Here is a 25,564-nt window from a genome sequence, read left to right as displayed (position 1 = left end):
AAATTGGACCAATCATGAGGTTGGGCAGGCCTGGGAGGATTGTTGGTTCGTCATTATTGCCAAATGATGTTACTCTTATTATTGGTGTTCATGTTATTAGTATTAATTGTTATATACTTTGTTACAATGTTATCGTTGTGTCTCTTGTTCATTTGGAAAGCCATGCCATGGAAGGACCTATTCAACTTCTCTCGACACACCTGAGGATGGTGTCTGTCAAAAACATTGAAAGCCTAACGAACTGAGGAGGTCACAACGATCATTCGGTTGTATCACATTCCACATCAGAACGCTCAAGCATAAGTACACAAAGAACATGGCGCACGCACACACACACACACACACACACACACACACACACACACACACACACACACACACACGTGGATATATCGCGACCTGGCAGGAATCCGTTGCACCTCTGCAAGCCGCATGTGTAGATAACAACCAACGTCGCACACATTGACACACACGGACACACACAAACAGGCCCATTCGGTTCAGAGTAACTCAGCTCCAGCGAGGTGGAAACGAGCAGCTGTGCATGTCCCCGTGCACATGGAAGGTTGTCGAACCGCACCTTCAAACCAGTTAAAACGTACACGCAAATCTTCCCACTCGTTCAAAGCTCACGTGTTGAAGTAGTACCAGGTAACCGAGGTTGAAGTGCAGTTTGAAACAGCGAAGCGAAGCAACGAGAAAGAAACACGTGCTCACCATCTTGAAGCAATGTTTCAAATGCGATAAGGAACTGTCGTTCTGTGACGTCACACAGTCGTACAGTCACGCCCATTGGTGACCTCACAATGAAAGGTTCTGTTGGCTGTCGGTTCTTATAGTCGCATTGAAATGGAATTTCATTTCGACGAAGTTTCGTTCGCTCGTCGATGATGAGCGGTCGTCATTTCTTTGCGTATATTTGACATCACAATTACTGTGTTATCCCGTCATTTAAAAAATATTCTCAGCATAGTGACCAGGCATTTCCGAGCAGGCTAACCCTCTGACCGATGTAACGAATGTCTTCAGGACCGTCTATATATTATGTACGCATTTCTGCTAAATTGGACCAATCATGAGGTTGGGCAGGCCTGGGAGGATTGTTGGTTCGTCATTATTGCCAAATGATGTTACTCTTATTATTGGTGTTAATGTTATAAGTATTAATTGTTATATACTTTGTTACAATGTTATCGTTGTGTCTCTTGTTCATTTGGAAAGCCATGCCGTGGAAGGACCTATTCAGCTTCTCTCTGCACACCTGAGGATGGTGTCTGTCAAAAACATTGAAAGCCTAACGAACTGAGGAGGTCACAACGATCATTCGGTTGTATCACATTCCATATCAGAACGCTCAAGCATAAGTACACAAAGAACATGGCGCACACACACACACACACACACACACACACACACACACACGTGGATATATCGCGACCTGGCAGGAATCCGTTGCACCTCTGCAAGCCGCATGTGTAGATAACAACCAACGTCGCACACATTGACACACACGGACACACACAGACAGGCCCATTCGGTTCAGAGTAACTCAGCTCCAGCGAGGTGGAAACGAGCAGCTGTGCATGTCCCCGTGCACATGGAAGGTTGTCGAACCGCACCTTCAAACCAGTTAAAACGTACACGCAAATCTTCCCACTCGTTCAAAGCTCACGTGTTGAAGTAGTACCAGGTAACCGAGGTTGATGTGCAGTTTGAAACAGCGAAGCGAAGCAACGAGAAAGAAACACGTGCTCGCCATCTTGAAGCAATGTTTCAAATGCGATAAGGAACTGTCGTTCTGTGACGTCACACAGTCGTACAGTCACGCCCATTGGTGACCTCACAATGAAAGGTTCTGTTGGCTGTCGGTTCTTATAGTCGCATTGAAATGGAATTTCATTTCGACGAAGTTTCGTTCGCTCGTCGATGATGAGCGGTCGTCATTTCTTTACGTATATTTGCCATCACAATTACTGTGTTATCCCGTCATTTTAAAAATATTCTCAGCATGGTGACCAGGCATTTCCGAGCAGGCTAACCCTCTGACCGATGTAACGAATGTCTTCAGGACCGTCTATATATTATGTACGCATTTCTGCTAAATTGCACCAATCATGAGGTTGGGCAGGCCTGGGAGGATTGTTGGTTCGTTATTATTGCCAAATGATGTTACTCTTATTATTGGTGTTAATGTTATTAGTATTAATTGTTATATACTTTGTTACAATGTTATCGTTGTGTCTCTTGTTCATTTGGAAAGCCATGCCGTGGAAGGACCTATTCAGCTTCTCTCTACACACCTGACGATGGTGTCTGTCAAAAACATTGAAAGCCTAACGAACTTAGGAGGTCACAACGATCATTCGGTTGTATCACATTCTACATGAGAACGCTCAAGCATAAATACACAAAAAACATGGCGCACGCACACACACACACACACACACACACACACACACACACACACACACACACGGATATCGCGACCTGGCAGGAATCCGTTGCACCTCTGCAAGCCGCATGTAGAGGTAACAACCAACGTCGCAAACATTGACACACACGGACACACACAAACAGGCCCTTTCGGAGTAACTCAGCTCCAGCGAGGTGGAAACGAGCAGCTGTGCATGTCCCCGTGCACATGGAAGGTTGTCGAACCGCACCTTCAAACCAGTTAAAACGTACACGCAAATCTTCCCACTCGTTCAAAGCTCACGTGTTGAAGTAGTACGGTCGTCATTTCTTTGCGTATATTTGCCATCACAATTACTGTGTTATCCCGTCATTTTTAAAATATTCTCAGCATGGTGACCAGGCATTTCCGAGCAGGCTAACCCTCTGACCGATGTAACGAATGTCTTCATGACCGTCTATATATTATGTACGCATTTCTGCTAAATTGCACCAATCATGAGGTTGGGCAGGCCTGGGATGATTGTTGGTTCGTTATTATTGCCAAATGATGTTACTCTTATTATTGGTGTTAATGTTATTAGTATTAATTGTTATATACTTTGTTACAATGTTATCGTTGTGTCTCTTGTTCATTTGGAAAGCCATGCCGTGGAAGGACCTATTCAGCTTCTCTCTACACACCTGAGGATGGTGTCTGTCAAAAACATTGAAAGCCTAACGAACTGAGGAGGTCACAACGATCATTCGGTTGTATCACATTCTACATCAGAACGCTCAAGCATAAGTACACAAAGAACATTGCGCATGCACGCACACACACACACACACACACACACACACACACGCACACACACACACGTGGATATCGCGACCTGGCAGGAATCCGTTGCACCTCTGCAAGCCGCATGTTGAGATAACAACCAACGTCGCAAACATTGACACACACGGACACACACAAACAGGCCCTTTCGGATCAGAGTAACTCAGCTCTAGCGAGGTGGAAACGAGCAGCTGTGCATGTGCCCGTGCACATGGAAGGTTGTCGAACCGCACCTTCAAACCAGTTAAAACATACACGCAAATCTTCCCACTCGTTCAATGCTCAAGTGTTGAAGTAGTACCAGGTAACCGAGGTTGAAGTGCAGTATGAAACAGCGAAGCGAAGCAACGAGAAAGAAACACGTGCTCGCCATCTTGAAGCAATGTTTCAAATGCGATAAGGAACTGTCGTTCTGTGACGTCACACAGACGTGCAGTCACGCCCATTGGTGACCTCACAATGAAGGGTTCTGTTGGCTGTCGGTTGCTATAGTGGCATTGAAATGGAATTTCATTTCGACGAATTTTCGTTCGCTCTTCGATGATGAGCGGTCGTCATTTCTTTGCGTATATTTGCCATCACAATTACTGTGTTATCCCGTCATTTTAAAAATATTCTCAGCATGGTGACCGGGCATTTCCGAGCAGGTCTAACCCTCTGGCCGATGTCGCGAATGTCTTCAGGACCGTATATATATTATGTACGCATTTCTGCTAAATTGGACCAATCATGAGGTTGGGCAGGCCTGGGAGGATTGTTGGTTAGTCATTATTGCCAAATGATGTTACTCTTATTATTGGTGTTAATGTTACTAGTATTAATTGTTATATACTTTGTTACAATGTTATCGTTGTGTCTCTTGTTCATTTGGAAAGCCATGCCATGGAAGGACCTATTCAACTTCTCTCGACACACCTGAGGATGGTGTCTGTCAAAAACATTGAAAGCCTAACGAACTGAGGAGGTCACAACGATCATTCGGTTGTATCACAATCCACATCAGAACGCTCAAGCATAAGTACACAAAGAACATGGCGCACGCACACACACACACACACACACACACACACACACACACACACACACACACACACACACACGTGGATATATCGCGACCTGGCAGGAATCCGTTGCACCTTTGCAAGCCGCATGTGTAGATAACAACCAACGTCGCACACATTGACACACACGGACACACACAAACAGGCCCTTTCGGATCAGAGTAACTCAGCTGCAGCGAGGTGGAAACGAGCAGCTGTGCATGTCCCCGTGCACATGGAAGGTTGTCGAACCGCACCTTCAAACCAGTTAAAACGTACACGCAAATCTTCCCACTCGTTCAAAGCTCACGTGTTGAAGTAGTACCAGGTAACCGAGGTTGAAGTGCAGTTTGAAACAGCGAAGCGAAGCAACGAGAAAGAAACACGTGCTCACCATCTTGAAGCAATGTTTCAAATGCGATAAGGAACTGTCGTTCTGTGACGTCACACAGTCGTACAGTCACGCCCATTGGTGACCTCACAATGAAAGGTTCTGTTGGCTGTCGGTTCTTATAGTCGCATTGAAATGGAATTTCATTTCGACGAAGTTTCGTTCGCTCGTCGATGATGAGCGGTCATCATTTCTTTGCGTATATTTGCCATCACAATTACTGTGTTATCCCGTCATTTTAAAAATATTCTCAGCATGGTGACCAGGCATTTCCGAGCAGGCTAACCCTCTGACCGATGTAACGAATGTCTTCAGGACCGTCTATATATTATGTACGCATTTCTGCTAAATTGCACCAATCATGAGGTTGGGCAGGCCTGGGAGGATTGTTGGTTCGTTATTATTGCCAAATGATGTTACTCTTATTATTGGTGTTAATGTTATTAGTATTAATTGTTATATACTTTGTTACAATGTTATCGTTGTGTCTCTTGTTCATTTGGAAAGCCATGCCGTGGAAGGACCTATTCAGCTTCCCTCTACACACTTGAGGATGGTGTCTGTCAAAAACATTGAAAGCCTAACGAACTTAGGAGGTCACAACGATCATTCGGTTGTATCACATTCTACATCAGAACGCTCAAGCATAAGTACACAAAGAACATGGCGCACGCACGCGCGCGCACACACACACACACACACACACACACACACACACACACACACACACACACACACGTGGATATCGCGACCTGGCAGGAATCCGTTGCACCTCTGCAAGCCGTATGTAGAGATAACAACCAACGTCGCAAACATTGACACACACGGACACACACAAACAGGCCCTTTCGGATCAGAGTAACTCAGCTCCAGCGAGGTGGAAACGAGCAGCTGTGCATGTCCCCGTGCACATGGAAGGTTGTCGAACCGCACCTTCAAACCAGTTAAAACATACACGCAAATCTTCCCACTCGTTCAAAGCTCAAGTGTTGAAGTAGTACCAGGTAACCGAGGTTGAAGTGCAGCATGAAACAGCGAAGCGAAGCAACGAGAAAGAAACACGTGCTCGCCATCTTGAAGCAATGTTTCAAATGCGATAAGGAACTGTCGTTCTGTGACGTCACACAGTCGTGCAGTCACGCCCATTGATGACCTCACAATGAAGGGTTCTGTTGGCTGTCGGTTGCTATAGTCGCATTGAAATGGAATTTCATTTCGACGAATTTTCGTTCGCTCGTCGATGATGAGCGGTCGTCATTTCTTTGCGTATATTTGCCATCACAATTACTGTGTTATCCCGTCATTTTAAAAATATTCTCAGCATGGTGACCAGGCATTTCCGAGCAGGCTAACCCTCTGACCGATGTAACGAATGTCTTCAGGACCGTCTATATATTATGTACGCATTTCTGCTAAATTGCACCAATCATGAGGTTGGGCAGGCCTGGGAGGATTGTTGGTTCGTTATTATTGCCAAATGATGTTACTCTTATTATTGGTGTTAATGTTATTAGTATTAATTGTTATATACTTTGTTACAATGTTATCGTTGTGTCTCTTGTTCATTTGGAAAGCCATGCCGTGGAAGGACCTATTCAGCTTCCCTCTACACACCTGAGGATGGTGTCTGTCAAAAACATTGAAAGCCTAACGAACTTAGGAGGTCACAACGATCATTCGGTTGTATCACATTCTACATCAGAACGCTCAAGCATAAGTACACAAAGAACATGGCGCACGCACACGCGCGCACACACACACACACACACACACACACACACACACACACACACACACACACACACGTGGATATCGCGACCTGGCAGGAATCCGTTGCACCTCTGCAAGCCGCATGTAGAGATAACAACCAACGTCGCAAACATTGACACACACGGACACACACAAACAGGCCCTTTCGGATCAGAGTAACTCAGCTCCAGCGAGGTGGAAACGAGCAGCTGTGCATGTCCCCGTGCACATGGAAGGTTGTCGAACCGCACCTTCAAACCAGTTAAAACATATACGCAAATCTTCCCACTCGTTCAAAGCTCAAGTGTTGAAGTAGTACCAGGTAACCGAGGTTGAAGTGCAGCATGAAACAGCGAAGCGAAGCAACGAGAAAGAAACACGTGCTCGCCATCTTGAAGCAATGTTTCAAATGCGATAAGGAACTGTCGTTCTGTGACGTCACACAGTCGTGCAGTCACGCCCATTGATGACCTCACAATGAAGGGTTCTGTTGGCTGTCGGTTGCTATAGTCGCATTGAAATGGAATTTCATTTCGACGAATTTTCGTTCGCTCGTCGATAATGAGCGGTCGTCATTTCTTTGCGTATATTTGCCATCACAATTACTGTGTTATCCCGTCATTTTAAAAATATTCTCGGCATGGTGACCAGGCATTTCCGAGCAGGTCTAACCCTCTGGCCGATGTAACGAATGTCTGGACCGTATATATATTATGTACGCATTTCTGCTAAATTGGACCAATCATGAGGTTGGGCAGGCCTGGGAGGATTGTTGGTTCGTCATTATTGCCAAATGATGTTACTCTTATTATTGGTGTTAATGTTATAAGTATTAATTGTTATATACTTTGTTACAATGTTATCGTTGTGTCTCTTGTTCATTTGGAAAGCCATGCCATGGAAGGACCTATTCAGCTTCTCTCGCCACACCTGAGGATGGTGTCTGTCAAAAACATTGAAAGCCTAACGAACTGAGGAGGTCACAACGATCATTCGGTTGTATCACATTCCACATCAGAATGCTCAAGCATAAGTACACAAAGAACATGGCGCACACACGCACACACACACACACACACACACACACACACACACACGTGGATATATCGCGACCTGGCAGGAATCCGTTGCACCTCTGCAAGCCGCATGTGTAGATAACAACCAACGTCGCACACATTGACACACACGGACACACACAGACAGGCCCATTCGGTTCAGAGTAACTCAGCTCCAGCGAGGTGGAAACGAGCAGCTGTGCATGTCCCCGTGCACATGGAAGGTTGTCGAACTGCACCTTCAAACCAGTTAAAACGTACACGCAAATCTTCCCACTCGTTCAAAGCTCACGTGTTGAAGTAGTACCAGGTAACCGAGGTTGATGTGCAGTTTGAAACAGCGAAGCGAAGCAACGAGAAAGAAACACGTGCTCGCCATCTTGAAGCAATGTTTCAAATGCGATAAGGAACTGTCGTTCTGTGACGTCACACAGTCGTACAGTCACGCCCATTGGTGACCTCACAATGAAAGGTTCTGTTGGCTGTCGGTTCTTATAGTCGCATTGAAATGGAATTTCATTTCGCCGAAGTTTCGTTCGCTCGTCGATGATGAGCGGTCGTCATTTCTTTGCGTATATTTGCCATCACAATTACTGTGTTATCCCGTCATTTAAAAAATATTCTCAGCATGGTGACCAGGCATTTCCGAGCAGGCTAACCCTCTGACCGATGTAACGAATGTCTTCAGGACCGTCTATATATTATGTACGCATTTCTGCTAAATTGCACCAATCATGAGGTTGTGTAGGCCTGTGAGGATTGTTGGTTCGTTATTATTGCCAAATGATGTTACTCTTATTATTGGTGTTAATGTTATTAGTATTAATTATTATGTACTTTGTTACAATGTTATCGTTGTGTCTCTTGTTCATTTGGAAAGCCATGCCGTGGAAGGACCTATTCAGCTTCTCTCTACACACCTGAGGATGGTGTCTGTCAAAAACATTGAAAGCCTAACGAACTGAGAAGGTCACAACGATCATTCGGTTGTATCACATTCTACATCAGAACGCTCAAGCATAAGTACACAAAGAACATGGCGCACGCACACACACACACACACACACACACACACACACACACACACACACACACACACACGTGGATATCGCGACCTGGCAGGAATCCGTTGCACCTCTGCAAGCCGCATGTAGAGATAACAACCAACGTCGCAAACATTGACACACACGGACACACACAAACAGGCCCTTTCGGATCAGAGTAACTCAGCTCCAGCGAGGTGGAAACGAGCAGCTGTGCATGTCCCCGTGCACATGGAACGTTGTCGAACCGCACCTTCAAACCAGTTAAAACATACACGCAAATCTTCCCACTCGTTCAAAGCTCAAGTGTTGAAGTAGTACCAGGTAACCGAGGTTGAAGTGCAGTATGAAACAGCGAAGCGAAGCAACGAGAAAGAAACACGTGCTCGCCATCTTGAAGCAATGTTTCAAATGCGATAAGGAACTGTCGTTCTGTGACGTCACACAGTCGTGCAGTCACGCCCATTGGTGACCTCACAATGAAGGGTTCTGTTGGCTGTCGGTTGCTATAGTCGCATTGAAATGGAATTTCATTTCGACGAATTTTCGTTCGCTCCTCGATGATGAGCGGTCGTCATTTCTTTGCGTATATTTGCCATCACAATTACTGTGTTATCCCGTCATTTTAAAAATATTCTCAGCATGGTGACCACGCATTTCCGATTAGGTCTAACCCTCTGGCCGATGTAACGAATGTCTTCAGGACCGTATATATATTATGTACGCATTTCTGCTAAATTGGACCAATCATGAGGTTGGGCAGGCCTGGGAGGATTGTTGGTTCGTCATTATTGCCAAATGATGTTACTCTTATTATTGGTGTTAATGTTATAAGTATTAATTGTTATATACTTTGTTACAATGTTATCGTTGTGTCTCTTGTTCATTTGGAAAGCCATGCCATGGAAGGACCTATTCAGCTTCTCTCGCCACACCTGAGGATGGTGTCTGTCAAAAACATTGAAAGCCTAACGAACTGAGGAGGTCACAACGATCATTCGGTTGTATCACATTCCACATCAGAACGCTCAAGCATAAGTACACAAAGAACATGGCGCACACACACACACACACACACACACACACACACACACACACGTGGATATATCGCGACCTGGCAGGAATCGGTTGCACCTCTGCAAGCCGCATGTGTAGATAACAACCAACGTCGCACACATTGACACACACGGACACACACAGACAGGCCCATTCGGTTCAGAGTAACTCAGCTCCAGCGAGGTGGAAACGAGCAGCTGTGCATGTCCCGGTGCACATGGAAGGTTGTCGAACCGCACCTTCAAACCAGTTAAAACGTACACGCAAATCTTCCCACTCGTTCAAAGCTCACGTGTTGAAGTAGTACCAGGTAACCGAGGTTGAAGTGCAGTTTGAAACAGCGAAGCGAAGCAACGAGAAAGAAACACGTGCTCGCCATCTTGAAGCAATGTTTCAAATGCGATAAGGAACTGTCGTTCTGTGACGTCACACAGTCGTACAGTCACGCCCATTGGTGACCTCACAATGAAAGGTTCTGTTGGCTGTCGGTTCTTATAGTCGCATTGAAATGGAATTTCATTTCGACGAAGTTTCGTTCGCTCGTCGATGATGAGCGGTCGCAATTTCTTTGCGTATATTTGCCATCACAATTACTGTGTTATCCCGTCATTTTAAAAATATTCTCAGCATGGTGACCAGGCATTTCCGAGCAGGCTAACCCTCTGACCGATGTAACGAATGTCTTCAGGACCGTCTATATATTATGTACGCATTTCTGCTAAATTGCACCAATCATGAGGTTGGGCAGGCCTGGGAGGATTGTTGGTTCGTTATTATTGCCAAATGATGTTACTCTTATTATTGGTGTTAATGTTATTAGTATTAATTGTTATATACTTTGTTACAATGTTATCGTTGTGTCTCTTGTTCATTTGGAAAGCCATGCCGTGGAAGGACCTATTCAGCTTCCCTCTACACACCTGAGGATGGTGTCTGTCAAAAACATTGAAAGCCTAACGAACTTAGGAGGTCACAACGATCATTCGGTTGTATCACATTCTACATCAGAACGCTCAAGCATAAGTACACAAAGAACATGGCGCACGCACGCGCGCGCACACACACACACACACACACACGCACACACACACACACACACACACACACGTGGATATCGCGACCTGGCAGGAATCCGTTGCACCTCTGCAAGCCGCATGTAGAGATAACAACCAACGTCGCAAACATTGACACACACGGACACACACAAACAGGCCCTTTCGGATCAGAGTAACTCAGCTCCAGCGAGGTGGAAACGAGCAGCTGTGCATGTCCCCGTGCACATGGAAGGTTGTCGAACCGCACCTTCAAACCAGTTAAAACATACACGCAAATCTTCCCACTCGTTCAAAGCTCAAGTGTTGAAGTAGTACCAGGTAACCGAGGTTGAAGTGCAGCATGAAACAGCGAAGCGAAGCAACGAGAAAGAAACACGTGCTCGCCATCTTGAAGCAATGTTTCAAATGCGATAAGGAACTGTCGTTCTGTGACGTCACACAGTCGTGCAGTCACGCCCATTGATGACCTCACAATGAAGGGTTCTGTTGGCTGTCGGTTGCGAAAGTCGTATTGAAATGGAATTTCATTTCGACGAATTTTCGTTCGCTCGTCGATGATGAGCGGTCGTCATTTCTTTGCGTATATTTGCCATCACAATTACTGTGTTATCCCGTCATTTTAAAAATATTCTCGGCATGGTGACCAGGCATTTCCGAGCAGGTCTAACCCTCTGGCCGATGTAACGAATGTCTTCAGGACCGTATATATATTATGTACGCATTTCTGCTAAATTGGACCAATCATGAGGTTGGGCAGGCCTGGGAGGATTGTTGGTTCGTCATTATTGCCAAATGATGTTACTCTTATTATTGGTGTTAATGTTATAAGTATTAATTGTTATATACTTTGTTACAATGTTATCGTTGTGTCTCTTGTTCATTTGGAAAGCCATGCCGTTGAAGGACCTATTCAGCTTCCCTCTACACACCTGAGGATGGTGTCTGTCAAAAACATTGAAAGCCTAACGAACTGAGGAGGTCACAACGATCATTCGGTTGTATCACATTCCACATCAGAACGCTCAAGCATAAGTACACAAAGAACATGGCGCACGCACGCACACACACACACACACACCCACACACACACACACACACGTGGATATATCGCGACCTGGCAGGAATCCGTTGCACCTCTGCAAGCCGCATGTGTAGATAACAACCAACGTCGCACACATTGACACACACGGACACACACAGACAGGCCCATTCGGTTCAGAGTAACTCAGCTCCAGCGAGGTGGAAACGAGCAGCTGTGCATGTCCACGTGCACATGGAAGGTTGTCGAACCGCACCTTCAAACCAGTTAAAACGTACACGCAAATCTTCCCACTCGTTCAAAGCTCACGTGTTGAAGTAGTACCAGGTAACCGAGGTTGAAGTGCAGTTTGAAACAGCGAAGCGAAGCAACGAGAAAGAAACACGTGCTCACCATCTTGAAGCAATGTTTCAAATGCGATAAGGAACTGTCGTTCTGTGACGTCACACAGTCGTACAGTCACGCCCATTGCTGACCTCACAATGAAAGGTTCTGTTGGCTGTCGGTTCTTATAGTCGCATTGAAATGGAATTTCATTTCGACGAAGTTTCGTTCGCTCGTCGATGATGAGCTGTCGTCATTTCTTTGCGTATATTTGCCATCACAATTAGTGTGTTATCCCGTCATTTAAAAAATATTCTCAGCATGGGGACCAGGCATTTCCGAGCAGGCTAACCCTCTGACCGATGTAACGAATGTCTTCAGGACCGTCTATATATTATGTACGCATTTCTGCTCAATTGCACCAATCATGAGGTTGGGCAGGCCTGGGAGGATTGTTGGTTCGTTATTATTGCCAAATGATGTTACTCTTATTATTGGTGTTAATGTTATTCGTATTAATTGTTATATACTTTGTTACAATGTTATCGTTGTGTCTCTTGTTCATTTGGAAAGCCATGCCGTGGAAGGACCTATTCAGCTTCTCTCTACACACCTGAGGATGGTGTCTGTCAAAAACATTGAAAGCCTAACGAACTGAGGAGGTCACAACGATCATTCGGTTGTATCACATTCTACATCAGAACGCTCAAGCATAAGTACACAAAGAACATGGCGCACGCACACACACACACACACACACACACACACACACACACACACACACACACACACACACGTGGATATCGCGACCTGGCAGGAATCCGTTGCACCTCTGCAAGCCGCATGTAGAGATAACAACCAACGTCGCAAACATTGACACACACGGACACACACAAACAGGCCCTTTCGGATCAGAGTAACTCAGCTCCAGCGAGGTGGAAACGAGCAGCTGTGCATGTCCCCGTGCACATGGAAGGTTGTCGAACCGCACCTTCAAACCAGTTAAAACATACACGCAAACTTTCCCACTCGTTCAAAGCTCAAGTGTTGAAGTAGTACCAGGTAACCGAGGTTGAAGTGCAGCATGAAACAGCGAAGCGAAGCAACGAGAAAGAAACACGTGCTCGCCTTCTTGAAGCAATGTTTCAAATGCGATAAGGAACTGTCGTTCTGTGACGTCACACAGTCGTGCAGTCACGCCCATTGATGACCTCACAATGAAGGGTTCTGTTGGCTGTCGGCTGCTATAGTCGCATTGAAATGGAATTTCATTTCGACGAATTTTCGTTCGCTCGTCGATGATGAGCGGTCGTCATTTCTTTGCGTATATTTGCCATCACAATTACTGTGTTATCCCGTCATTTTTAGAATATTCTCAGCATGGTGACCAGGCATTTCCGAGCAGGTCTAACCCTCTGGCCGATGTAACGAATGTCTTCAGGACCGTATATATATTATGTACGCATTTCTGCTAAATTGGACCAATCGTGAGGTTGGGCAGGCCTGGGGGGATTGTTGGTTCGTCATTATTGCCAAATGATGTTACTCTTATTATTGGTGTGAATGTTATTAGTATTAATTGTTATATACTTTGTTACAATGTTATCGTTGTGTCTCTTGTTCATTTGGAAAGCCATGCCATGGAAGGACCTATTCAACTTCTCTCGACACCCCTGAGGATGGTGTCTGTCAAAAACATTGAAAGCCAAACGAACTGAGGAGGTCACAACGATCATTCGGTTGTATCACATTCCACATCAGAACGCTCAAGCATAAGTACACAAAGAACATGGCGCACGCACACACACACACACACACACACACACACACACACACACACACACACGTGGATATCGCGACCTGGCAGGAATCCGTTGCACCTCTGCAAGCCGCATGTAGAGATAACAACCAACGTCGCAAACATTGACACACACGGACACACACAAACAGGCCCATTCGGTTCAGAGTAACTCAGCTCCAGCGAGTTGGAAACGAGCAGCTGTGCATGTCCCCGTGCACATGGAAGGTTGTCGAACCGCACCTTCAAACCAGTTAAAACGTACACGCAAATCTTCCCACTCCTTCAAAGCTCACGTGTTGAAGTAGTACCAGGTAACCGAGGTTGAAGTGCAGTATGAAACAGCGAAGCGAAGCAACGAGAAAGAAACACTTGCTCGCCATCTTGAAGCAATGTTTCAAATGTGATAAGGAACTGTCGTTCTGTGACGTCACACAGTCGTGCAGTCACGCCCATTTGTGACCTCACAATGAAGGGTTCTGTTGGCTGTCGGTTGCTATAGTGGCATTGAAATGGAATTTCATTTCGACGAATTTTCGTTCGCTCGTCGATGATGAGCGGTCGTCATTTCTTTGCGTATATTTGCCATCACAATTACTGTGTTATCCCGTCATTTTAAAAATATTCTCAGCATGGTGACCAGGCATTTCCGAGCAGGTCTTCACCCTCTGGCCGATGTAACGAATGTCTTCAGGACCGCCTATAGATTATGTACGCATTTCTGCGAAATTGGACCAATCATGAAGTTTGGCAGGCCTGGGAGGATTGTTGGTTCGTTATTATTGCCAAATGATGTTACTCTTATTATTGGTGTTAATGTCATTAGTATTAATTGTTATATACTTTGTTACAATGTTATCGTTGTGTCTCTTGTTCATTTGGAAAGCCATGCCATGGAAGGACCTATTCAGCTTCTCTCTACACACCTGAGGATGGTGTCTGTCAAAAACATTGAAAGCCTAACGAACTGAGGAGGTCACAACGATCATTCGGTTGTATCACATTCCACATCAGAACGCTCAAGCATAAGTACACAAAGAACATGGCGCATGCACACACACACACACACACACACACACACACACACACACACGTGGATATATCGCGACCTGGCAGGAATCCGTTGCACCTCTGCAAGCCGCATGTAGAGATAACAACCAATGTCGCAAACATTGACACACACGGACACACACAAACAGGCCCTTTCGGATCAGTGAAACTCAGCTCCAGCGAGGTGGAAACGAGCAGCTGTGCATGTCCCCGTGCACATGGAAGGTTGTCGAGTTGTTAGGGTTAGGGTTAGGGTTAGGGTTAGGGTTAGGGTTGTTGTTAGGGTTGTTAGGGTTAGGGTTAGGGTTAGGGTTCAATTTTTGGTTCATTTTAGAGCGAAGATCGAGGGTCGCGAAAGAGGTAACATTAATGAGAAAGTCAGAGCGGCACATAAAACACAAAATAAGGGGAGCGGTAGACAAGATGGGGAGAGAGGGGCAAAGACACAAACAACACATTTGAGAGCACTGATATGGAGAGAAATGTGGGAGAGGGAGTATTGTTGGGGGGGGGAGGTGGCAGTGGTATGAAATATACGAACACTGCAAGGACTTTCAGGAAAGAAGTTTTGAATTTCAAAAAAAGTGTATTGCCGGTGAAGTAGTCGGGGTAGAAAAGAGCAAGGTTTTGGATGGGGGAAGATAAGGAGATAAGATAAGGTGAGATGACATGAGAGATGGTGGTGAACAGTTGTTTTAAACACCTTGAGGGAGGAGTGGGATTGAAGGGAGTGGGGGGGAGTTTGTTCCAGAGGTGGGACAAAAGGGGATTGGAAGAGTGAAGGTGAGCAGAGAGCCTAGATTTTGGTAGTTTAACGATAAGAGGGTTGCTGGCAGATGTTGTGCGACCTGTAGGAGTATTAGGCGGACAGAGGACAGAGAGAGTTGGGGGAGTAAGGCCGGAGAGGAGTCGGCGGAAGACAGAAAGACCATAAACCTGGCTGCGGTGAGTGAGTGAAAGGCCCTTGGAGTTAGTTTCATTGCAGGCCATTGTAATGATTGTGAAAGCTTTGGTGTGAAGAGCGTGGATCGGAGGTGGGTGTGAGGCCGGAGCATCGGTACAGAGGGGGGAACAGTATTGTATGGAGCTGTGGATGAAAGGCTTTTATGTGGTGAGTAGGGCAGGTGTGCCCAGGAAGGACTTCACACGATGAAGGATGCGTAGTCGTGGACGCTTTGGAGGGCAGGTTGGAAATGGGGTTTTACCAAGAAAGATCATGGCAGATAGTGAGACTTAAAAGCTTGAGGGATATAACTTTTTCGAGGGGATTGTTGAGAAAGTATATGGAAGGGTTTTTTTGCGTTGGTCTTTTCAGAGAGACATAGTAAGAGTGTGAGGTTTGGCTGGTAGATGATGTTGAGCAAAAGAGGGTGAACAGAACAGAGGGAGGGTGAAACGGAGCGCCAGAGCAGGGATTTAAGATGCCTGGGTTGATGTCGTCTCTTTTAGTTAGAGAATGAGAGTCGAGTTTTGATAGAAGCTTGTCTATCTTGTCAGGGGAGAAGGAGACAGAGTGAGGAGCAGTTGGGTTCGACTGGGGAAGAGAGCGAAGAGAGAGAGAGAGAGAGAGATGGGTTTGGGACATAAGATTTCGAGGCAAATAAAGAGCTGAGGCATTCAGCTTTGTCATGTGCGGTGTCAACGGTGTAGGCATTTGAGGTAAGGGAGGGGATGGCGGTGGGGGAAGAAATAAGAGAAACCCATTTGACCAGACGTCAGCAGCATTTGGAGGAAGGAGACAGGTTTGCTCGTTCATTATTGAGTGTGGAGAGATCGTGAGTGCTTCGTGGGATTGCTGAGGGTAGACACATAGTTGTTCCGAGCTTGGTGGAAGGAACTGAGATTGCCTTCAGTTGGATTTGTTTTGTGAGAGGCAAAGGGAAGTTGTTTCAGGGCAAGTGCCTGACCACAAGATTCAGTGTACCATGGACGGAAGGAAGGGTACGAAGTGGCAAGGATGCAAAGGGTGGCAATGTTAGTGTGAACGTAGTGATGGAATGTATTTGCGAGGGGGGGACGGAAAAGAGGAACGAAAGGGTGAATGTGAGTAGAGAATCTTGATTCTGGTCGTTTCAACATTCAGGCAATGTTGCTGGTACATGTTGTGTGGTGTGAAGGAATATTTGTGGAGACATACACCTGTTGTAGGTAGGCTTCACAGGAGTGTGTGGAACCTAACAAGGACCAAGAAGTCGTGTGTGGCGAGGGAACGAAAGGTCATCAGCGTCGGTTTCATTTGAAGACATCACAATTAATTTTTGAAAGTTTGCTTTTCAAGAGTGTAAAGCCGAGGTACCTGTTGGCAGGAGTAGCAGCCCTGCCGGTAGAGCAGTCGGTATTGCATTGAGGTTGGCACGAAATTGAATTTTGTGTGTTCAGGATGTCGGGTGTGCCAACGAAGGAGTTTGCACGATGGAAGATAGACATTTGGGGAACGGTTTAGCCGGCCGGTTTGGTCATGTGGTTTTGCAAGGAAATATCATGGCACATTTGGAAACGAAAGTCTTGAGTACTCTAACACAAGTTTTTTTTAGACGATTGTTGACAAAGTCGACGATGGTGCGTTTGGCCGGATCGTCTTTTTGGAAAGACATCGTGATAGTGTGACATTTGTCGACATTGCAAGGGATGTTGCACTTGTTTGAACAGTCTGTGATTTTGTCTGTGCCCCGGAGGAATAGGATTCAATGGCGATTTTAAAGCACTCGATAGTATAGACAACATGGGAGGCAAACAGTTCCTTTAGTTCGGGGTTATAATCGTCGTATTGTCTCGCACTGGTTTGCTGAAGGATCGGGGCAGTACGGCAATGGCCCTCTTTGTTTATGTACAGTGTCAATTTGCCCTCTTTGAAGTCTTCTGGTTTCATTGTATGCTCCATCGTGACGATGAGAGTCTTTTTGCTGAATCTGCTTGTGCTCTTTCTTCCCCGTAGGCCTCTGCGGAAGCTGCGCCGTGGCCTGAAAGTCCTCCGTCTGGGACTGCACTTCTTCCGATAACCATACCGCTTGCCACCCTAGAACGGGAAGTAGACGATCGTCGAACCTGGTTTTTGGGAATACGGAGAATTAATCCCAATTACCGATTGCAGATGTTCTCCCTTAACCCAAAACGTTTTCGCATCACCATTGTATTGTATTGTATTGTATCATATCGGAGTGAGCGAAGCGAGCGAGCCTAGCGTCAGGGATGGAGTATTGTATCGTTAGGGTTTTTCCAGGTGTAGTATCCCCGCCCAAAGGCTATACGCGTCAGCGAAGGCAGAGCCTTATGTATTACTATAGGCTTTGGCCCTTTTGGACGGCCAAATAATGTCTAGATCTAATACGGCGCAACTAGGAGTTGCCGTTAAAGCAAACCACGCCCACCACGGCCCTTGCAGGGCGTGGATATTCACTTTGAATAACCCCACTTTTCCCGCCGTTGAATTAGAGGTACAGTTTAAAGCTTACCCGCGTGTACCTGAATATGTGTTTCAACTGGAGGAGGGGGAGAGTGGAACCCCGCATTTGCAGGGGTTCTGTCGCTTCTGCCGACAGCTCTGTCGAAAGCAGTTGCTTGCAGCTATCTCGCGCCTTGCTGGAGTTCATTTTGAGCATCGTAAGAATGTCAAGGACTTGCCAAAGTACTGCACGAAGGCAGTAGGCCGAATAGGAGGCCCTTATAGTTGCGGCTCACCTGTTAGTAGTCCGCTTGTTGCTTGCTGTGATGATGTGAATAATAAAAAAGGATTGGCACCCATTTTTGAACTGATGCAGCAGCATCCTTTATTGTATATAAGGAAGTACAGACAATTGTTGCATCTATACGACATGAATGCGACAGAAAGGGATTTCAAGACGACATGTTTGGCGTTAATAGGCCCAACAGGAGTTGGAAAAAGCAAAATGGCATTTGAACTTGCGAAGCAAAGTTGAAGGTACTACTTCAAAGCAGCAGGGCGTTGGTGGGACGGGTACTTGGGTCAGCACATTGTAATCATGGACGAATTCGATGGAGAAAGCGATATGCCATATACGGCATTGTTGCAGCTTTGCAGCTGTTAGACCGTTAGCTGTTGAGATTGGAGATAAAGGGATCAACTGTAGTTTTTGCCTCCGCCCTGGTGATAATGACGTCAAATAAAGTCGCGGAGGAATGGTATCCCACTCTGGACATCGCAGCAGTACAGAGAAGAATCGACCATCGCGTACAGCTCATTGATAAGCCGGTAAGGAATTAGCCTTTGGCCCTTTTGGACGGCCAAATAATCTCTAGATCTAATATGGCGCAACTAAGAGTTGCCGTTCAGGCAAAGCACGCCCACCACGGCCCTTGTTGGGCGTGGATATTCACTTTGAATAACCCCACTCTTTGCGCCGTTGAATTAGAGGTACAGTTTAAAGGTTACCCGCCTGTAACTGAATATGTGTTTCAACTGGAGCAGGGGGAGAGTGGAACCCCGCATTTCCAGGGGTTCTGTGGCTTCTGCCGACAGCTCTGTCGAAACCAATTGCTTGCAGGTATCCCGCGCCTTGCTGGAGGTCATTTTGAGCATCGTAAGAATGTCAAGGCGTCGCCCAAGTACTGCACGAAGGCAGTAGGCCGAATAGGAGGCCCTTATAGTTGCGGCTCACCTGTTAGTAGTCCGCTTGTTGCTTGCTGTGATGATGTGAATAATAAAAAAGGATTGGCACCCATTTTTGAACTGATGCAGCAGCATCAGTGGCTGCCGGTTTGAGCGATGAGGTACGGTGCATGAGAGATTGGTCAGAGTCATCGGCCAACACATAGAGCGGATTTTTGAGAGAGTCGCAGAGATTATCGTTGAACACCCGAAAAAGCACCCGGCCGAGATCACTGCTTTGAGGAAGTGCAGGCTGAAGAGGAAAGCGACTTGAGACAAAAATCCTCTTTGCGACAAGAGACCAAGTGCACAAGGCATGCGTCGAGGTTCGCATGGATATGTTAAGAGGAGACGACTTTGGTGAACAGGATGCTTTGGTGCACCGTATATGTGGCACGTTATCTGTCTAGGAGAGAAATATCATTTCCGGTTTGGCATTGACGAGCTTCATTCATATCGTTGAGGGAGCAAAGAAGCATCATGGCTAGCATCCAAAAAGAGTTTTGAAAGGAAATTGCTGGTAAATCAAGGCGTTGTTCAATATAGTCGAAGTGATATTGGAGTCTTTTCGGGACATTTGGACTCTGTCAATGTTTTCCTGTGTCACTGTTTGACTTTGAAAGTTTGAACGTTTTCGCTTGTACATTAGGATCTGTGAATTTGGGGCATGGACGTAAATGTCTGTTTTTATTAAAGTTGTAACTTTGAACAAGTCAGCGAAGTTGTAAGTTCATAATGTGGGTACTTTTTCAAAACAGAGGGATAACTTGATGGTGATTGTGTTTTTCATATAAATCACTATGCACTAGATTTGTCTTACAAGTTGTAGTAAAATGAACTTTTGCATTCAGAAGCGCGTTCTTTTTGAGAGTGAGTTGTGAGGTTTTTATTGTTGCAAAAAAGGAAAATCATAAGTAAATGTAATTATTTCTTTACATTGTTTGAGGTGTATTCTTTGAATATACGGCATTGGTAAAATGTCAAACATGCCAAGGAACCTGAAGTTTCTGAATGAAAATAAACTATAAACTATAAACTATAAACTATAAAGTACAGGTGTCATTGCTTATTGGCTGTCATCATCGGTGGGATGTGAGGTGTGTTTCTTTGGTGTTGTTGTTTTTTCTTTTTCTTTTTGTGAGTGTGCCTGTAATTGAGTCCCTTGATAAGCAGGTTTGGGTGCAATGCCACAGTCGTGGAAAATTTGTCCATCGTAGCATTTGTTACTGTACCTATTAGAATCAGCGTACAATGTCGTGAGGATATTGTGTGACACATTCTTGTGCACAGCTTGAGGAGGCTGCGTCCCTGTGCATTAAATTCCATGTCGACTTTCAGTTGTCTTGGTCACAAGGGCAGAAAACTTTCAGCCCATATTAATCTCGTGGAAGGTGCTGTTGACGGGCGTGTTTGATTGGGTTATAGTAAAGCACCTGTTGCTTGGACTGAAAAGCAGTGGTGCGGTAGTCGGTCGTTTGTATGCAGCATTTCATGGCCGAGGGGCGGTCCGATAAAGGGTCATTCATCGAGGTATGAAAGTTAGGGTATGAATTATTGAGAGCTCAAACCAAGAGAGTAGGCAAATGAGGGTGGTTCGCTGGGTGGTCATTATTTATCTCCTATAAAGAGACCCAAGTTGGGATGGGAAGTTGAACAGTGAAGTGCTATTTTGCAGCGATGGTGAAAGAAAAATAAAATAAGAGACACAGGAATATTCATTATACTTTCTTGTTAGCATATATGAAAGGTCATGCGTAAAAATGTATTGTTATAGTGTTAAGAAATCATTTTTAGTACGGGTCTAAAAGGAAGGACTCCTGGATGAAGGTAAAACATTTGGATTAACTATAAGAGCAATCGTGGTAGGAAAAAAAAACCAAAAAAAACGCCCACAGGAATATGTATTAACCTTTATTTGAAGGATACATGGAAGGTCATGCATATAAATGTTTTGATAAAGTTTGAGGAAAACAAAAAGCATGCCGGGTAAAAAAAACATTACCCAGTTTGGCGTCGAAGGGGTAAGGTGATTTATTATAGGAAAGTCGAAGATGACAGATTGGGAAAATAAATATTTGTAATCATTTATTCGTAATAGCCGGCGAGGGCGGTGTTGTGAATGAACGCGTACGTGTTATGTTGAAAAGGCACATTTTGGTGGATCCTTTGAGAATTTGGAAGCTTTGACGCAGCAAATCGCTCAATGGAGGCCGCCTTCTTCCGGATGCGGTAGAATGGCAAAAAAAAATTGGGAAAAAGTTCAATAGGAGTTTCTTTCACCCGTCTTTTATTGATTCACAATGTTATGCACCTCTAATTTGTCATTCAAATACTTCAAGAGCAAGCTCGTTGGCCGGGCGCGCGTGGGCCCTGGTTATCTTCAATGGAAATCGTCACCAAACATCACAACCAATGAGTGGAGTATTAGAAAAAATATTTCCAAAAAGCTTGTTCCCGGATACCGTGTTTCCGAGGCTGAAAACGGCGTCAAATATTCTAAAAATGACGAAGAATTCTTTTTTCGAAATCTCGTGGCCGTAGGGGATAGTTTTTCATGGCCGGAAATATCCGAGGTTGAGACGGAATTCACCGAATTAATGAAGAAGGAAATTTTATAAATTTTAATCTCATGCACAATGTAAATGGTGTCATTTTCAACTAGGTACGGTACCTACTACACCTACCTAATACCAACTACCTAAGCTACTGATGCCACAGTGATGGGTAAATTAGTGGCAAGGGGCTTTGGCTTCGCCGGCTCATTGCGGCTTTGCAGTCGGGGACTAGTAGATTACATAAGGACTTCCTTTTTTAATGGCATGGAAGTTTGAAGTTCGAACGTGATAAGTTGATAACCCTTTCCGGGTGACTCGTAAAACGGTCAAATAGTGTGAAACAATAATCCTAAAAGATTGAATGAATTGGAGACGTGCTTGTAAAATTAATATAGGTGATAAGCAAATAATGAGTAAATATATATATATATATATATATATATATATATATATATATATATATATATATATATATATATATATATATATATATATATATATATATATATATATATATATATATATATATATGTTGTCATGGTGTGAAGCACACCGAGGCAAGCATTCAATGATGCTGAAAAGATATTCCTGGACGTAAAAGAAAAGGGAACGAAGACAGGGAAAAATGAGATTAGGCCAGCACGACAGGGAGGGACGAGGCAGCTCGGGTTTACGTCAGCGTGAGAGGGTAGCTTAAAAACATTGCGAAAAAGTTCAATAGAAGTTTGTTTCACCCGTCTTTTTTTGATTCACAATGTTATGCACCTCCAATTTGTAATTAAAATACTTGAGGACCAACCGAGTTGCCCGGGCCCGCGTTGGGATAGGGAGAGGAGGGAGCCAGGGTAGGGATAGGGAGGATAGGTTGGGATAGGGAGCCAGGGTTGGAGGGTGGTGCTTTTGTACTCAGTCCCAAGGGAGGACCTACAGTCTGGTGCTTCAGGAGATTTGCGAGGAGGAGAGATGGAGACTACACGAGTGTGAGCGGTACTGTATCCTGCAGTTTCACTCACTCACCGCAGGCAGGTAGGTAGGTGGTCTTTCTGTGTTCTATGGAGTCCTCTCCAGCCTTGCTCCCCCAGCTCTCTCTGTGCTCTGTCCCCCCAAATATTCCTACAGGTCGCACAAGATCTGCCAGCCACCCTCTGATGGTTAAAGTGCCGAAATGTCGGCTCTCTGCTCACCTTCACTCTTTCATTGCTCTTTTCTCCCGCCTCTGGAACAAAGTCCCACACTCACTTCAATGACACTCCTCCCTGCAGGTCTTTAAAACAGCTGTTCACCACGATCTCTTATCTTCCGCCATGGAAAACCTTGATCTTTTCTACGCCCACTAATTCACCCCACATGCACGTTGTTTGAAATTCCAACTTCTTTCCTGGAAGTCCTGGCAGTGTCCATGTGTTTTATACCTTTCCCACCCCCACCCTTGCCATGCCTCCCCCCCAAAGCCCTCTCCCTCCCACAGTTCTGTCGATGTCTCCATGTCTGTCGGTCCCTGCTGTCAAATGTTGTGTTTGTGTCCTTCCCCCTCTCTCCCCATCTTGTCTACCGCTGCCGATGTTATTTGTTGTATGTGTCTGTTTGTGTTTCTGTGTGATTAATGTTCGCTCTTTCACGAGCCTCGATCTTGTATATAAAAGAAATAAAAAATAAAAAATAAAAAAGTGTTTACCTGGAGGAAGTGCATCGACAGTTCGAAATAAGGAATGCATTCAAGGCAGGTTCCACAATGGTAGGCCTCAAAGCAGGTGCAGCAATAGGCAGAGTTTAATCACTAAGTCAAGGTTCAGGTGCAGCGATGGGCTGAGTGGTTGGTGACACAGAACCTTCGGGTGGAGAGAATGCAGTTGGAGACTTTAGAAACACACGGAAAGGTCCTCAGGCATGAGCCCTCGTCAAAAATGGCCACTCTACGTCTGTCTTTGTTTGTTTGTTTGTTTCTTTCTTTCTTTCTTTGGAATCAGGTTGGTGGCAGGTGTGCTGCGTTTGCACTTGCAGCCGCAGGCAATCATCGGCTTTATAGGCATGGGCCAAACCATTTGGTTGAACTCAAATGGGGAGGGGGGTGGTAGGAAGAATAAAAGAATGGTCAGACACCGTAACGATATGAATTTATTTCTTATAAGGTGTACAAAGATCATTTGAAAGGCTATATAATATATATATTCGATGTATGTTGGTGTATTTTGTGACGTCATATTGATGACGTTTTTCTTCCGGTGTCTATGTTTAATGTAACAGGTGAAATGCGTCGGGTAATAACATGTGCATAAATATTTGGATTTGGTGAGGGCATTGGATTATTAACATTTCATTTATTTAATTATTCAAATTCCACGACGTGAGTGTCAGTAGGAAGACAATCCGGATGAGGAGGAGATTTATTGATAAACATAGCAACCGCAATACGAGGTGTTATGGTGTGTGACCTTTCTTTTATTTTTCCTTGAAGCCTGCCCGAGTTAGAACGAGTGGTTTGTCAACCGTTGTGCTGTGCACCCCCTCCGAATTAGAACAAGTGGTTTGGCTCATGGGTATGAGGGCTGTGATTGGTTGTGGGTAAGGAAGGGATCAGCAAGTCGGTTCACAGCATCCTTTATAAGGAGGAGTATGCTGTAGGCGTGCCTGACTAGTATTTGAAGTCGTGCTGGCTTCATATGGGGTTCTCTACTCGGCTTGGTGAGTTGTTTTGGCTTTGTTTATGTATAGAAATAGATGTTGTTTGTTGTGACCTATGAATAAAGTCGGTTTGGTCGAATGTGTGGTTTGATGGGGTTGGTTGTTGTAACACAGGACACGAGGATGAGGGAGACTCTGATATGGGTATGTAATGGATTTTTTTTGGAATTGTAGTGATCTTGGTTTCGACTCTGACTTTGAATTGCAATTGCATGTACTTGATTTGAGCCTTGGTTGTTGTCGTCAACGGTCTAATTTGCGGTCTAATTTTGCAGGGATACCTCGTTTTTGCACTGCAACAATGGGCTGCCATTTGCACTTTCGTGGACATCCATGGGTTTTGGAGGAATATACAACCTGGGAACAGCAAGGTAGCATAGCGTTTATTCGCCTGTGTTTGAAATGTGAAAGTTGCAGGTAATATATGTGGAGCACAGTGATTTGTGGGGAGTGTTCGAAATACTGAGGAATACACGTACACCGGAAATGTGTGAGAACTGTCGTTTATTTTTGAATTGTGCAATGGGCATTTATTAGATTTTTTGGGGTTTTTGGTTTTGAGGTTTAGCACGTACGACCTAAAATGGGCGTGCCGGATGGTGCAATGACGGGATATTTGGACTAGTTTTATATGTTGTACACCTGAGGAAAAAAAGCAATGGTTTTTGTGTCAGCAATTTATTTGACGTCGCACATGCATAACAACAAGCAATACTGACTCGTAATATAATATATATACATGTTTAAATTTTGATGTCATAATTGTGTGTGTGTGTGTGTGTGTGTGTGTGTGTGTGTGTGTGTGTGTGTGTGTGTGTGTGTGTGTGTGTGTGTGTGTGTGTGTGTGTGTGTGTGTGTGTCCCAGGGGGTTGTGCGGTAGGATAAC

General features: G+C 45.0%; 1 protein-coding gene and 1 long non-coding RNA gene across 2 annotated transcripts in view; one reads left to right on the top strand and one right to left on the bottom strand.

Moving 5' to 3' along the window:
* The window catches only part of LOC144889694 (uncharacterized), a 798,143-nt gene that overhangs the window by 71,095 nt on the left and 701,484 nt on the right, over positions 1-25,564 (bottom strand). The window lies entirely within an intron of this gene.
* The window catches only part of LOC137418362 (E3 ubiquitin-protein ligase Midline-1-like), a 466,393-nt gene that overhangs the window by 184,377 nt on the left and 256,452 nt on the right, over positions 1-25,564 (top strand). The window lies entirely within an intron of this gene.

The sequence above is a fragment of the Myxine glutinosa genome, chromosome 1, assembly GCF_964187855.1.
Source record: "Myxine glutinosa chromosome 1, kmMyxGlut1.1, whole genome shotgun sequence".
In the NCBI taxonomy this organism is placed as follows: domain Eukaryota; kingdom Metazoa; phylum Chordata; class Myxini; order Myxiniformes; family Myxinidae; genus Myxine; species Myxine glutinosa.
This window is presented reverse-complemented; position numbering and strand designations above follow the sequence as displayed.